Here is a 16,084-nt window from a genome sequence, read left to right as displayed (position 1 = left end):
TCAGCGCCTGCAATGTGCACAGTGCAAGACCCTCTGGTCATTCCATGACATAGGTTACACTACAGACTCATGCTCCTGCCACCCTCCACCCAGTGAACACCAGACAATCATCCACCTGGTATCAGGCAACCCCTAAAGGCACACATGACAGCTTTGCAGACTGTGTGCGCAACTCATACTGCCAACACCGTGCTGCCACACATAACAGTGCATGTCCGTACAAGCAGGTCATGTGCCTCGTACTGCACACACGCTACTTCCACTAGCACCCCATTGGACTCTGTTACCTCATCAACAAAACAGCACCACAAATCACCTTCATTACTGTGACCTGGTTGTACGTAAGCCCCGCACACTACTTCTACATTGCCATCACAGACGGATACTAGATCACCCGCAGGGACAACACCAACAATCCAGGAGTATGATTGGCAATACTTTTATGAGGTACACCCCCAGAGTCACATACAACACCAAGGACACACTCAGCATTGTCCAACATCTGCACTTCAGGTTTCACAACAACACCCTGACCACCCTCAGTGTAACTATCATCTACAGATCTCCAAGCCTACACACACAATTCTGCTAAGCAATCTACAAATATGTTAATAATCATTTATTGGGCGCACTTTAAACCCAACGGGGTGTGCCAGCGCTGTAGTGCACCAAAAAGGATGCAGCATACGGAGGAGCACGTAATCAAGCAGGCAAAATGACCAGGTCTGAAGAGCTTGTCAAGACTCACATTCAGACAGAATTATACGCAGCGGAAGAGGTGGCTTAGTCATACATTGGGTGGTTACTACCTGTTAGGTTTCACCTCCTGATCTTGGTTCATAACACCAAGGACCAATGGGCAAGTGCTTGTGATTGGAACGTACAGATTGTGATTGACAATAGAGACAGAGGCTCCTCCTAAGGTAGACCGGCCCACGACCTTGTCCTGCCCCGAAGGCGCGTGTCAGCGCATTTAAATCTATTTGTGTAGCCACGGTCAGCCAATGGACTAGTCAAAGAAACGGGGAGATATGTTGTTACACTGAGACTCCACATGTACGGCGCTCAGCCGAATGTTTGAGTGTCTGCAATATAAGTAGCAAGCCTAATGTGAGACACACAGATGGGCATTTTGCATAGTCAAAATGAGAGGTGATCAGTGCGTACACCACTGTTTTCTGGGATACATTGTGCAGATAGCTAATAGATCTGTAAATGTTTTAAATTTTGCCTAAACAAGCGGCACCCCCATCTAGTACCTGTGTGGGATGGGATAGCTTATTGTCCCATCTGACTCGCAGATCCCTTACCAAGTCCTTGTGTGTCGGAGCAATGGTCAGTTACTCTGGCCAACAAAGATTGGAAGACAGGGCAGAAGTTTGGTTTAAGAGTATAGGACCTAGGTGTTATCTGGATTAAGTTTCAATAAAATGTGGTCTATCCAGACCGCAAATTTGAGACAATTTTGGAGATGGTCAAAAATTGCTGCTCAGACTGGATTTTAGGTGATTAGAAGCTGAAGATCCTCAGCATATGATATTATTTTGACTTCAGACATGGCAATTGATTCAGCCAGCGGGCTTAAGTAAATATTACAAAAGTCTGCGGGCTCAGAGCAAAGCCTTGCGGCACACCCCACTTCTGTGCTTTGACTGGGGAGTAGAATGGGTATGTGCGGACCTGCTGTGTGCCGTCAGATAGTTAGGAACATATCCAGTTCAGCAGAGGCCCACACACCTATGGTCTTCATGTCTAACAGCACCAACACCGCCTTGGAACCTCCGTCGACCTCCCAGTGTATAGAGTCTGCCATTTCTATGAGGGCCAACTGTGTATTATGGCCGGGATGGAAGCTGGATTGTGAGTCGAGAAGGAGGCTATTATCTTCAACAAAGGGCATCAGTTGCTGCCAGGAAAATTTCACAGAAATCTTGGCCAAAACTGATAAATAGAGTTTGGTGTATTGTAGGAAGGATATTATACAGGATTTGCGTTGCCTTTACTTATAATGGGCAGGAGGAACTTGTGTCTCCATGCATCCGGATTAGAGACCAATCTGAGGTAAAGGTTCCAAATGACGTTTAAATGGTGATTGTGAATCTTTGCAAGGATGTTGTATTGCTTTGCGGGCAAGGGGTCAGTAGGGGAACTGGATTAACACATCTGCTAATCGAGCTGAGAAGCTTCCCCATAAATTGTGTCTAAATCTGAGACCACTGAGCTGGGACACCACTTTACTGATTGCTCCTCAGACATTGTACTAACACATCAGCACACAGGCCCGCACCTACACAGAATACATGGGTCAGGGGTAGAGCAACTCCTGGCTGGAGGACAAGCACACCACCATCCTGCATAGGTCCTTCAATGTTTGCATCCAGTTCTCCAAATCAACACCATCGCTACCTCATGCTGCAAGTCGCTCCATATGCTGGAAATGACCTTCAGATAGATCCACTCCTAGTCAAGACAGACAGCCACCCAGGTCCACAACACCAGCCGCTCAACTACAGCAACAACCTCTACACAGGAACAAGAGCCAGACTCCAGGAGTTCTTGTGCACATCCAGGGTGCATGTGCACACCTCATCCTCAACATCCCCTGCCACAGCCACATGACGGTCCACCTGAGATACCTACAATAGTCCCACTGTCAACTGCAGGATCACCTTCATACTCCTCAGCCACACTCAGCCAAAAAAACGAATATGGATGTCTCCCATCCAACACCCCGTTGCCTGTAGGCCGTCCAGCCACCCTTCATGAGACTCTTCCATAACTGTCTGTCAGAGCAGTATGGCAAGCCACCACCACCCCTCCCCCCTCAGCAGATAGTGACCATCACGGGTGAGTATTTCCCTCCATGTATGTAGTTGATCATACATTGTGACCTATGTGTGTCCACAACCGGACTCAGATCCCAGTATATGGATGGCTTGAGTTTGTTCCACACTCTGGCTTACTTTGACATATCCCCACACGTATGTTGTTGACTCTGGGGAAAAATACATATTGTGTTTGTCATATTTATTTCTCCATCTTGTGAGTGAAATGTGAGTAGGTGGTAGGTTCTGTACACAAATACTGGGAATCCAAAGTTCACAGAGGGAGATGTGATGCCTTGCAGTTTGAGTCAACAGAGTCCAGACCACAGTGCTTGGCATCATTGGTCACACTGCGACCAGCAAGTCCATGTGGGAGAGTCAGACAGTCAATAAGGTGATGCTTTGCACACAAAGGCAAGATGCCAGACCAGGTGACCTGGGAGATGCGCATGGCCCTCTGCCTCTCAATGTCTTCTTCGTGGACGACCCACCTTCCTTGTGGGACCCTCATATGCAGGCCTTGACGATGCCTGGGATGCTCCGTCGGATGATTCCACCTCCTCCTCCCTCCCTGTGCCTGTTGGCAGTCTTTGCCTCGATGTTTCTGGCCTGGTGACACAGGGAGGGTGCTGCATGTTGTCAGTGATCCGACGGAGGGAATGGCTTATGTCCCTCTGCACCTCCAAGAGCTCAGCCAGTCTTGCCTCCATCCGTCCTTGGTGTTGTCATTGACTGGCGTGTTGCTCAGCCTGCTGGTTTTTTAATTTGATGAGGTCCCACACTCCCTGGCTGAACATCCTGGTGTCCCGCTGGTATTCCTCCATGATGTTTCTCAGTTCAGATATACCGGGCCCTGCAGCTTTCTGGTCAGGTTCTCGCCTCCGCCTTGTGCCACTCCCACCACCCCTGCCCACACAAGCCTGGCCTGCTGTTGTGGGCACATTGGGTCGACGGGACCCCTGAGGGTTGACAGTGGTGGTTCTGTCTGCCACCTCCTGGGTGCCCGGCGAACCTTGACCCTTATTGTCAGCCTGGCTCAGTTGTGGATTGTGGGCAGGGCTCCGAGCTGTCTGCTGGGATGTGACAGGAATGGGTGTGGTGGTTGGCGCAGATGCCCCTGACCCAGCTGCTGCACGGGTTTGGGATCCAGAGGTGCCAGGTTGGTCGGGGTCATTCATGGAGTGGTAAGAGGCTTCGCTGTTGGTGGGATCAGGGTCCTGTGGAACCTGGGACTGTGATCCATCTCCCCCCTGGTTGGGGGTAGATTGTGCACGTTGCCCTGTGGGTGTGAGAGACAGGCAATGTTAATGCCATTTAATGCAAAATCAAATTTTCATATACATTGTCATTATCACTGTTTGTTACACCTGCTTTGGATTTTTCTCAATGTTCCCTTGTGGTGTCAGATTGATCTGTGTTCAGGAGTCATTGACATGTGAGGGTCTATTTACAATGACTGGCACAGCCAGGCATATCAGCAGGGATTTGGCAGTCATTGTGCACCACAGCCATGCCAGCATGGATGCAACACATTAACACTGTGGATCACCATAGTGTGATAACAGAACAGCTGCTTCACGCATCTGTGCCATGGAAGTGGCACATTGCTAGAGTTGTGTCGCTGGTACAACGCAGATCCAGCAATGCTCTGTGTGGCCCTATCTGCACAATGCTGTGTCAATCCTTGCGTCTGCTTCAGGCATGCACAGGGTTTTAAGGCAGCATACGCATAAAAGTTACTGAGTGAAATGTTTAAGATTTCTCTCAGCCACTTTTGGGAGGTGATGCTGCGCCGTGACGGGCAGCCACTGCCCACCACACCACCACCAGTACACCTACTTCTGGCGCAGGGCTTTAGAACGTGGCATATCTCCCAGATGCATCACCTTGTCAATACCCAGCACCATTGCGCTAATATTTGTGCATCCGCTGCATCACAAAGGTGTAGCTACGGCGTCGTGATATAAGCGCAAGAGACTTGTGATTCAGCACTGTGCATTTTTTGCTTGAATGCTTCATCAGATCTTTATTTGTTGTGTTACATGACGATTGTGACAGTGGGGCACTCCATTGCCTATCCCAGGTGGCTATGTTTATGTAAGGGGTGTGTGTGACTGGTTGTGCTGGTAGTTGGAGTGTGAGTTGGAACTGGGCCTCACTCGTGGTGTGGCTGTCCCCCCATGGAGCATGCTGCCATGACAGTGGCTGTGAGTTCCTGTGCAAGATATCTGACCTTGTTGTACTGATGTTAGTGTTTGCACTGGTCTCAGGAGGGCCGTGTACTGCATACACCAGGGCCCAGTGTCCGCTATATTGTCAGTACTTTCACACTCCCTGAACATTGAGCAGGGTGCCATATGGGATGAGTGCAATTGGGCTTGTGCATACACAGTATTGGTGATAGGGGTGGCCACATTTTTAGCTTCTTCACCATCCCCCTTGCACCTTCCTACCATCCCCCTTGCACCCTTCTCCCCCTCCCCCTTGCAGCCTTCCTGTCCTCCACTTGCACCCTTCTGGCCCGAACCCTTGCACCCACCCCCATACTGTTGGCCACTGCTAGGATTCATATCCACCCACCCCAATTGTATTGGACAGTTCTGGGAGTCCTCTGCACCCACCACTCATATGTCTGGACACTGCGGGAAGTCCTCTGCATCCACCCCCATTCTGATGGGCATTGCTGGGAGTCATATCCACCCACCCCTCTTATGTCTGGGCACTGCTGGGAGTCATATCCACCGAGCACTCTTATATCTGGGCACTGCTTCTAGTCCTCTGCACCCACCTCTCTTATGTCTGGGCACTACTGGGAGTCATATCCAGCCGCCCCTCTTATGTCTGGGCACTGCTGGGAGTCATATCCAGCCACCCCCATTCGGTTGGGCACTGCTGGGAGTCATATCCAGCCACCCCTCTTATGTCGGGGGACTGTTGGGAGTCATATCAAGCCATGCCTCTTATGTCTGGGCACTGTTGGGAGTCATATCCAGCCACCCCTCTTCTGTATGGGCACTGCTGGAAGTCATATCCAGCCACCCCCATTCTGTTGGGCACTGCTGGGAGTAATATCCAGCCACCCCCATACTGATGGGCACTGCTAGGAGTCATATCCAGCCACCCCTCTTATGTATGGGCACTGCTGGGAGTCATATCCAGCCACCCCTCTTATGTCTGGGCACTGCTGGGAGTCATATCCAGCCACCCCCATTCTTTTGGGCACTGCTGGGAGTCATATCCAGCCACCCCTCTTATGCCTGGGCACTGCTGGGAGTGATATCCAGCCACCCCCATTCTGTTGGGCACTGCTGGGAATCATGTCCACCCACCCCATACTGTTGGGCCCTGCTGAGAGTCCTCTGCATCCACCCCTCTAATGTCTGGGCACTGCTGGGAGTCATATCCACCCACCCCTATACTGTTGGGCATTGCTGGGAGTCATATCCAGCCACGCCTCTTATGTCTGGGTACTGCTGGGAGTCATATCCAGCTACCCCCATTCTGTTGGGCACTGCTGGGAGTCATGTCCACCCACCCCCATACTGTTGGGCACTGCTGGGAGTCATATCCAGCCACCCCTCTTATGTCTGGGCACTGCTGGGTGTCATATCCACCCAGCAGCGGCGCTGCGAGGCCTCCAGGCAGTTATGCGCTATATAAGTGGAATTTTTCATTTCATTTCACCCCCATACTGTTGGGCACTGCTGTGAGTCCTCTGCAGCCACCCCTCATATGTCAGGATACTGCTGGGAGTCCTCTGCACCCACCCCCATTCTATTGGGCAGTGCTTGGAGTCCTCTGCACTAACCACTCATATCCACCCACCCCCATACTGTTGGGTACTGCTGGGAGTCATATCCAGCCACCCCTCCTATGTCTGGGCACTGCTGGGAGTCATATCCACCCACCCCCATACAGTTGGGCACTTCTGGGAGTCATATCCAGCCACCCCTCTTATGTCTGGGCACTGCTGGGAGTCATATCCAGCCACCCCCATTCGGTTGGGCACTGCTGGGAGTCATATCCAGCCACTCCTCCTATGTCTGGGCACTGCTGGGAGTCATATCCACCCACCCCCATACAGTTGGGCACTTCTGGGAGTCATATCCAGCCACCCCTCTTATGTCTGGGCACTGCTGGGAGTCATATCCAGCCACCCCCATTCGGTTGGGCACTGCTGGGAGTCATATCCAGCCACCCCTCTTATGTCTGGGCCCTGCTGGGAGTCATATCCAGCCACCCCCATTATGTTGGGCACTGCTGGGAGTCATATCCAGCCACCCCTCTTATGTCTGGGCACTGCTGGGAGTCATATCCAGCCACACCCATTCTGTTGGGCACTGCTGGGAGTCATGTCCACCCACCCCCATACTGTTGGGCACTGCTGGGAGTCTTCTACAAACATATGTCTGGTCCCTGCTGGGAGTCATATCCACCCACCCCCATTACGTTGGGCACTGCTGGGAGTCATATCCAGCCACCCCTCTTATGTCTGGGCCCTGCTGGGAGTCATATCCAGCCACGCCCATTATGTTGGGCACTGCTGGGAGTCATATCCAACCACCCCTCTTATGTCTGGGTACTGCTGGGAGTCATATCCAGCCACCCCCATTCTGTTGGGCACTGCTGGGAGTCATGTCCAGCCACCCCTCTTATGTCTGGGCACTGCTGGGTGTCATATCCACCCACCCCCATACTGTTGGGCACTGCTTGTAGTCCTATCCAGCCACCCCTCTTATGCCTGGGCACTGCTGGGAGTTATATCCAGCCACCCCCATTCGTTTGGGCACTGTTGGGAGTCCTATTCAGCCACCCCCATACTGTTGAGCACTCTTGGGAGTCCTCTGCACCCACCTCCATTCTGTTGGGCAGTGCTGGGAGTCCTCTGCACCCACCCCTCATATGTCTGGACACTGCTGGGAGTCCTCTGCACCCACCCCATTCTGTTGGGCAGTGCTGGAAGTCCTCTGCACCGACCACTCATATCCACCCACCCCCATACTGTTGGGCACTGCTGGGAGTCATATCCAGACACCCCTCTTATGTCTGGGTACTGCTGGGAGTCATATCCAGCCACCCCCATTCTGTTGGGCACTGCTGGGAGTCATGTACACCCACCCCCATACTGTTGGGCACTGTAGGGAGTCATATCCAGCCACCCCTCTTATGTCTGGGCACTGCTGGGTATCATATCCACTCACCCCCATACTGTTGGGCACTGCTGGGAGTCATATTCAGCCACCCCCATACTGTTGGGCACTGCTGGGAGTCCTCTGCACCCACCCCCATTCTGTTGGGCAGTGCTGGGAGTCCTCTGCACCCACCCCTCAAATGTCTGGACACTGCTGGGAGTCCTCCGGACCCACCCCCATTCTGTTGGGCAGTGCTGGGAGTCCTCTGCACCCACCACTCATATGTCTTTCCACTGCTGGGAGTCCCCCCACGTTACATGAGTTGTTTGTATACTCACCAGGCCCCACAACTCCTTCAAATCCATGTACTCCCACCGGTGGTAGCAGGGCCATGACCTTGTCCTCCCAGGGATGGTACTGTACTGGTCTGTGGGGACCACCACCTCCAGTGTGCTAGCTCTGGGCATAGTCCTCATCCATCTTCCGCTTCACCATTCTCCGCAGATAATACCACCTGGCCTGACAATCCCTCCTGGTGTGCCTGATGGGTGCAACAGCATTGACCCATTGACGATCCTCTCCCACATCCGTGTTTTGTCAGCTATGCTGGTCTGTCTGACCAATGCGCCAAACAGATGTGGCTCAACTCTGAGGACTTCATCTGCAAGGATCTCCATTTCCTGGTTTGTGAACTTTGGATTCTTCTGTGCAGACATGTTGTGGGGTGAATGTGATTGGGGGGGTGACGGTATGTATGGATGGGGAGTTGTGGGTCTGAATGTGAAGGGGGTGTGTGGGTCTGAATGTGATTGGGGGTATGTGTGATGGTGGATGTGTGCAGTTGTTAGTGTGTATTCAGTCTCTGTAGGTAAATGGGTATGTTGCAAAGGATGCTGGTTTTTGTATGTTTGCCCTTTTTATTGGTCCATTAGTGGGTGTGGCTTAGTTAGAATTTTTGATGGGTGTGTTATAAGGGGTGGTTCTGAGTTGGGCCTTCTGTTTACCAGTTTGGATCTGGCCAGGACATTGATTTGCAATGGTTTGTACACAGGAGACATGTTTTGTGGTGTTGTGCGACTCGTTTGCACACTCCTTGTGCTGTTTTAGTGGTACACGTGCGTTTCGTTGAGGGGGGTTTGTTTACTTATTTATTGTGTAGCTCTCTCATACGCGACGTTTTTACGGGGTATGCGTGCGCTTCGTTGAGGGGGGGTTCATTTCATACTTTATTGTGTAGCTCTCTCATACGCGATGTTTTACGGGGTACGTGCGCGCGTCGTTGAGGGGGGGTTGTTTCGTACTTTTTTGTTTAGCTCTCTCATACGCGACGTTTTTTACAAGGTATGCGTGCGCTTTGTTGAGGAGGTGTTCGTTTTGTATTTGATTGTGCGGCTCGCTCATACGCGATGTTTTCCGTACAAATCGCAGTTCATACGCAACGATGTTTTCCCGTACGAATCGCGTCCTCAGTCCCCGGTCCGGACCGTACTTGGCGGGTCGAACAGCATGTTTACAAATCGTACGGTTCACTTCCTGAGTCCGTATCGTACGAATGTTCGCTTGTTTTTCGTATGGTTTGTAAACAATCGGACGTATATTTGGAAAAGGGATCGTACTATGCGATTCAGACGGGTTTGTACGATTCGTACGGAAACGGCTACGAACACGATACGTCGGACGGTTTTCTTTCCCGAATCGGAATCGAGCCCTCAATCAATCAATCAATCAATCACTGCATTTGTAAAGCGCGCTACATACCCGCGAGGGTCTCAAGGCGCTATGTATAATATGTATATGTTTAAATATTTTTTTAATTAAATTATGTATATTATTTATTATTTTAAATATTATAACAAATTTAACTATGTTTATTACATTTATAAGTATTATTTAATTAATATTTATTTTCTATTACATATTTTTTTAATTTAAAAAAACAATATTTTTTAATTACAATATTTTTTACATCTATATTTTTTTTCTTGATATTTTTGTACTTACCTTTTTGGAGATAGGATGTCGATATTTTTGTAATCGACATTTTTGTTGCGATATTTTTGTAGGTCGATATTTTGTATATCGACATTTTGTCAGACATTCAATACAAAGGACTGCCCACCTGGCACTTGATTGATTTGGTGGTCAGCCTCACACCCTGTATACTGATCAGCATCTATTCTTGTTGCCTGAGGGGGTTGTCCTATTAATCAATAAAGACACCAATATCATCAAGGTTCGCTATGGAGAACTCCTCTAGCCCTGACAGAACAAGGTTCACAAAGTGTTGAAAAGTGACAGAAGCATTCATAAATTCAAATTGCATTATCCTGAACTATTATAACCCCATTTCGCATTAACCCCTTCGACGCTTGTGACGGAACGGTTCCGTCACGAACGCCCGTTTCTTAGAACCTTCAGCACAGCGCAAAAATTTGCGCCGCGCTGAAGGTGTTAAACATGCAGTTCCCTTCTTGGCACTAGCCACTAAACTAATCTGCCAGTAGCCTCTGATCACATCAGAAGTGTTCAATTAGTGAGCAAGAGCCAGCAGGTTCACTAGTTTATCAGTTCTGGAGATCAGGTTGCATCTTCGGCATTTCACTTCGAACTTAAGTAGTAAACAGAAAAGCACTAGCCTCTGGATCAGTGCCTGGACAGAAATGTAATTGCGCTTGGCCATGGGCTATCAGAATACTTAATCTCCCCCAGTTCAAGAACATGGCAACTTCTGCCGTCATGCTCTCCTGGGCCCTTATTTTACATAGGATGCACTTTTCCTGTTTGTGCCATTGCACACCTTTAAATGGGTGCACTCTGTGCAAACTGGGAAAGTGCACCTCATCACAGTGAATGTGCTGCCCTCAGGGTAGCCCCAAACTTGTTCTACCCTGGGAGAAGTGCATTCAAGTGAAATAAAGCCTGGTTTATTAAAAGCCACTCTATGTTTGACATTCAGGCGTCAAACCTACCTGTACTTTAAAGAGGGATTAGAGTTCCCTTTGCAGGCAGTTGCAATGAAAGACTGCACCCATCTGCACGGGGATGTCTGTAGAGTCCTTAGCACTGAATAGGAACCTAGCTATCTATGGGTGATGCGAGACCTCTGCTCAAGTTGAGTTAGACAGTCTGCTAAACAAGAAAGAAGGAGATGTTGAGCTCATTAAGGTTACACTTTTTCCCTAGTACCCCTGTTGTTAAGCATACTGACCAGGAGCTACAATAAAATTATTTTGCCCACTAGCTAGGTATTTTTAAAAAAAAAATCTTTTTCCACTCCACTACACTGCACAACACATTTTCTCACATAAGTGCCCCTACGTAATTTCGCATGTCGCAGCACGCCTCAATCTGCCGCAGATTGAGAGGACTCCTATGATGAAGCATGTCACCAAGGGGAAACCCTGGTGAGTGAGGGGACTCAAGAAAGCAATCCTTCTTGTTTAGCAGACTGTCTAACTCAACTTGAGCAGAGGTCTCTCCTCACCCATAGCTAGGTTCCTATTCCAGTATTCCAGTTTTTTTTTGTTCATGACTGAAAGGAGGGTGGAACTAGCTTTATACCCTCTACCTCAACCCTTTTTTGAGTGTTTTTTTAGAGTCCTTAGCACCCCCATTCCCTCCCCAGAGCACTGCCATCAGGGGGAGCACCGCCAGTGTGCCACATTTTTGTGGTGCACTTTCAGTGCCTCTCCTGGAAGCTTCTTTGCCTATGTGCTCACATCCAAAATATGGCACCGGCTAAGAGGCCAATCGATTCTCTCATTTGCATGGGGTCATGCACCCATGCAAATGATGGCACTCCCTCTTGAGACAGCGCTGGCACTACATGTGCGCCATCGCTATCTATAAGACAGATGGGGCCGCACAAGCATTTGCGGCCCCTTCTGTAATACCATAGTGCCTCTTAGTGCACAAATCAGGTGCACAAGCACCTTTGGCACTTTCTGTAATACAGACACAGGACTTTGCCAGACAGCCAGTAATTCTTGCTCTTAACTGGCAAGCTGTCAGTGTCATAGACACAGACCGGTGTCAACTGAGGAGTCTGTGAAAAGAGGAGGGGCAACTCGCTTTCTGCTGCTCAGGTATTAGCTAGTATAAACGTTTTAAACAAGTGTTAGTAATGGGAAAGGCCCTCCTTTAGTTACAATGCTTGTACTTCAATTAATCTTTACAAGAAACAATTTATTACGCGTGCTGAGCAGAAGGAGAAGCTGTGTCCAACAGCTTCAATGAAACAAACATGAAAAGAAACCAAGCGTTGCCGCTTGCCTTCTGCGCACTGTTGCAACCCCAACACAGGGAACTGTTTGACCTTTGACTTTTCAATTTCTTTAACTTAAATTCAAAATACTATAAACAATGAAATATGTGAAAAATGTTGAAAGAAAATTGTTTGCTATGCATTGATGCAACCATGATTTACATGTACATGAAGTATATATCATATGAGTAAATTAAGATATATCAGTAAAGATATAAAATCAATGACACAGAGTATTGGTGATATTTCATTGTTTATAGTATTTTGAATTTAAGTTAAAGAAATTGAAAAGTCAAAGGTCAAACAGTTCCCTGTAGTGGGGTTGCAACAGTGCGCAGAGGGCAAGCGGCAACGCTTGGTTTCTTTTCATGTTTGTTTCATTGAAGCTGTTGGACACAGCTTCTCCTTCTGCTCAGCACGCGTAATAAATTGTTTCTTGTAAAGATTAATTGAAGTACAAGCATTGTAACTAAAGGAGTGCCTTTCCCATTACTAACACTTGTTTTGTACCCTGTCCACAGGGATTGAGCACCCACCCATAAATAAAGTATGTCGTTTGATGCTATTACAAGTTTGACGGACAATCGAGCTAACATTTTAGCATATACTGATGTACAAGCGTCGAAAATATATTCCCTGATCCATGATGTAAGGTCCTTCAACGTGCAAGGAGGTAGCCTGTCATAGCAACTGAAACAGTTGGAATTCTTGACAAAGAGACAATTGAATCAGCGCCTCCATGCGTCTACTCTAGTGCAATATCACCGCGCCAAGAGGATTCCGAGAGGTCTTAGAATGCCTATTAAACCCATGCTTTTTCGTTTCCACATGAAAAAAGATTTTATGGACCGCTGGTATGCTGTGTTAAACAAATGTTCTTTGGATTTGATCCTTTTACTATTGGAAGAACTAGCAGTAGTAATCAAGGAAATCACTGATGAAATAAAACTCATTGAAACAGACTTACAAGATAGAATGGATCCGGAAGATTGGTCAAAGTTTTTGGAAGAAATGAATGCTAAGATGGAGAAGCATTCTAAAGAGATCCAAGAGAGTAAACTTAGGAAATATAAGCGAGACACACTCGATTACAAGTTGAATGAGGTGTACACGTGGGCGGAGGTGTATGCCCAAAGAAGAACCTTCATAAAACGTACACCTAATACATCCTCCCAAGAAAGTGTAGCAACGGAAGGAGACACCAATACCAACAGGCTGCCACCAGTTATAGCAACAACAGCATTGAGTGCACCAAGTACAGCAGAAACTGATGGGGCCTCATCATCCAAAACGTCTTTTTCCGCCCAGGACGCGGAGACCACCCAACCACCGGGAAAAACAAAAGGAAAATCAGGAGAGGCAAAGGAGGTAACAAAACCCAACTTGAGGAGTACCCGACCAACCTAGTGATTAACATCTCCACACAGAATCTCACAGTACAACAGTTCAAGGTTCTTAATAAAGGTCTCAACTTTGTACCCACCTACCAAACAAACCCACTTGAGATTGAAATTGATTTTTTTAGGTTCATGAGAATCTTGCGTTTAAAATATTTCTTTTCAAATCTTCCAGATCAAGGAATAGAGTCAGATCCACCTGAATATCTGAGGTTTAGGCCCAAATCTACCTTCCAGGCACCGACTTCACATAAGATTTTGGATGCTTTTGAGAATCTTGCGTTAAAAGACTTGAGACATATTAAAACCAACAAAAAATGTCATCAAAACCTATCTAAATTTGAGAGGGACACTTTGAAAGAACTCTCAGAAAATCCCAAAATTCATATCCAACAAGCAGATAAAGGCGGTGCCATTGTGGTGATGGACCAGATATTTTATGAGACCAACGTCAAGGAACACATATCAGATACCCACACGTATTTGAAATTGGACAAAGACCCAATCAATGAGTTGAGAGAGACTCTTGGAAAAATTTTAGATGTAGCTGAGGAGATGAAATGGATTAACACCAAAACCAGACAATTTCTCACAGTCCAGTTTCCAAAACAACCGGGTCTCTATATGCTACCTAAAGTCCATAAAAATCTTTCAAATCCTCCATTTCGCCCTATTGTTACCAGATGTGGCACCATTTTTGAGCCTCTGGGGCAATTTATTGACCAATTCTTGCAGCCTTTTGTACAGGCATGGTACTCCTACACGAAGGATACGACACATTTTTTACAAAAACTCACGAAATTGATCATCAAATCTGGCATGCTACTTTGTACATTGGATGTAAAAGCCCTTTACACCTCTATTCCACACACTGCAGGAATAGAGGCGGTGGAATGGGCTTTACTGAAACAGGAGAACTTGCCAGTCAACAAAGTTTTTCTATTGGAACTTTTGCATTTCAGCTTGCCCCATAGCTACTTTAAATGGAATGATGCATATTACCTGCAAAACAAAGGTACCTCAATGGGTTTTTCGGGGGCTCCTGCCTATGCAAATACCTACATGGCAAAGTTTGAAGACCAATTTTTGGTAAATGACAAAGACTGGAATGATAACACAGTTATCTATTGCCGTTACATTGACGACATTTTTTTAATTTGGCAGAACACCAAAACACTGTTGGAACAAAAGATCAAAGAATTGAACACAAAGGATGAAAATATTCAATTTACGCACATTATTGATGATAAGGCCATTCCATACTTGGATGTGTTAGTAAAGTTGGAGGACAATGCATTGGAAACTGAGGTGTACCACAAGGCCACGGATAAGAATACGGCACTTGCATATAACAGTTTTCACTCCAAAAATCTGATCGACAATCTACCTTTTTCTTTGATGTTAAGAGCTAAAAGAATATGTTCACAAGAGGAGACCCTCCAAACTAATTTATATGCCATTCATACGAAATATGCATCAAAAAAGTACCCCACTACTGTATTACAGACAGCCAGGGAAAAGGTGGACAAATTGCCAAGGGAAACTTTGTTGCTTAATAAAACCAGAGATCCAACAAACCGACAGGTCTTTGTGTCGAAATACTCTACTTGCTCGCAAGAAATTAAGAAGAGCATTAACTTGCATTGGGAACTATTGAGCAACGAAACTGACTTCAAGGAGTTGTTTAAAAACAAGCCCATTTTTGCCTATAAAAGATCTCGCAACGTGAAAGAACTATTGAAATCCAACACCACGAAAACCCTAGGAAATTTCAAAGGCATGAAGAAATGTCAAAATTGCACTCATTGCAATAACGTGATCATCACCAACACAGTGAAACACCCACACACTGGGGAAACCATCCCCATTAAAATTAATGCAGATTGCAACTCGATGAACGTTATATACGCCATCAAATGTCCCTGTGGATTGCTATACGTGGGAAAAACAGAGAGAAAAATCAAAACACGTATATCAGAACACAAAAGTACCATTCGCAATAAAAATGTGAAAAGCAGTTTGGCAGTGCATTGGGACAAATATAGACACACCATAGCTCAACTTAAATTCCAGATACTTGAGATGGTGACCCCTACACCCGGAAAGAGTCTCACCAAACTCTTATTACAGAGAGAAATTTACTGGATCAGAAAGTTGCAGACACAAGATCCCAAAGGGATCAATGATCGAGTAGACTTTACGTGTTTTCTTTGATATGAGAACCTAAGAGCACGCTTGAGGCCTAAAGTCATTGTCATTTGTAATGTTATGTACATGAATTCTGTTTCGTTGTTAGATCACATTGTATACACTTATCATGTGTTATATACATTCTTTTCCACTACACCACACCAACATGGCGCTGTCTCGCGGCATTCTTATTATTATGCCAGAAGATCCGTAGTCCGTTTTCAGTTTTTAGTTTCCAGTCTGAGGCGTCCGTCATACGTCATCACCATGAGCGCT

This window comes from Lissotriton vulgaris, chromosome 7, assembly GCF_964263255.1.
Source record: "Lissotriton vulgaris chromosome 7, aLisVul1.2, whole genome shotgun sequence".
In the NCBI taxonomy this organism is placed as follows: domain Eukaryota; kingdom Metazoa; phylum Chordata; class Amphibia; order Caudata; family Salamandridae; genus Lissotriton; species Lissotriton vulgaris.
Note: the sequence above shows the minus strand (reverse complement) of the source record.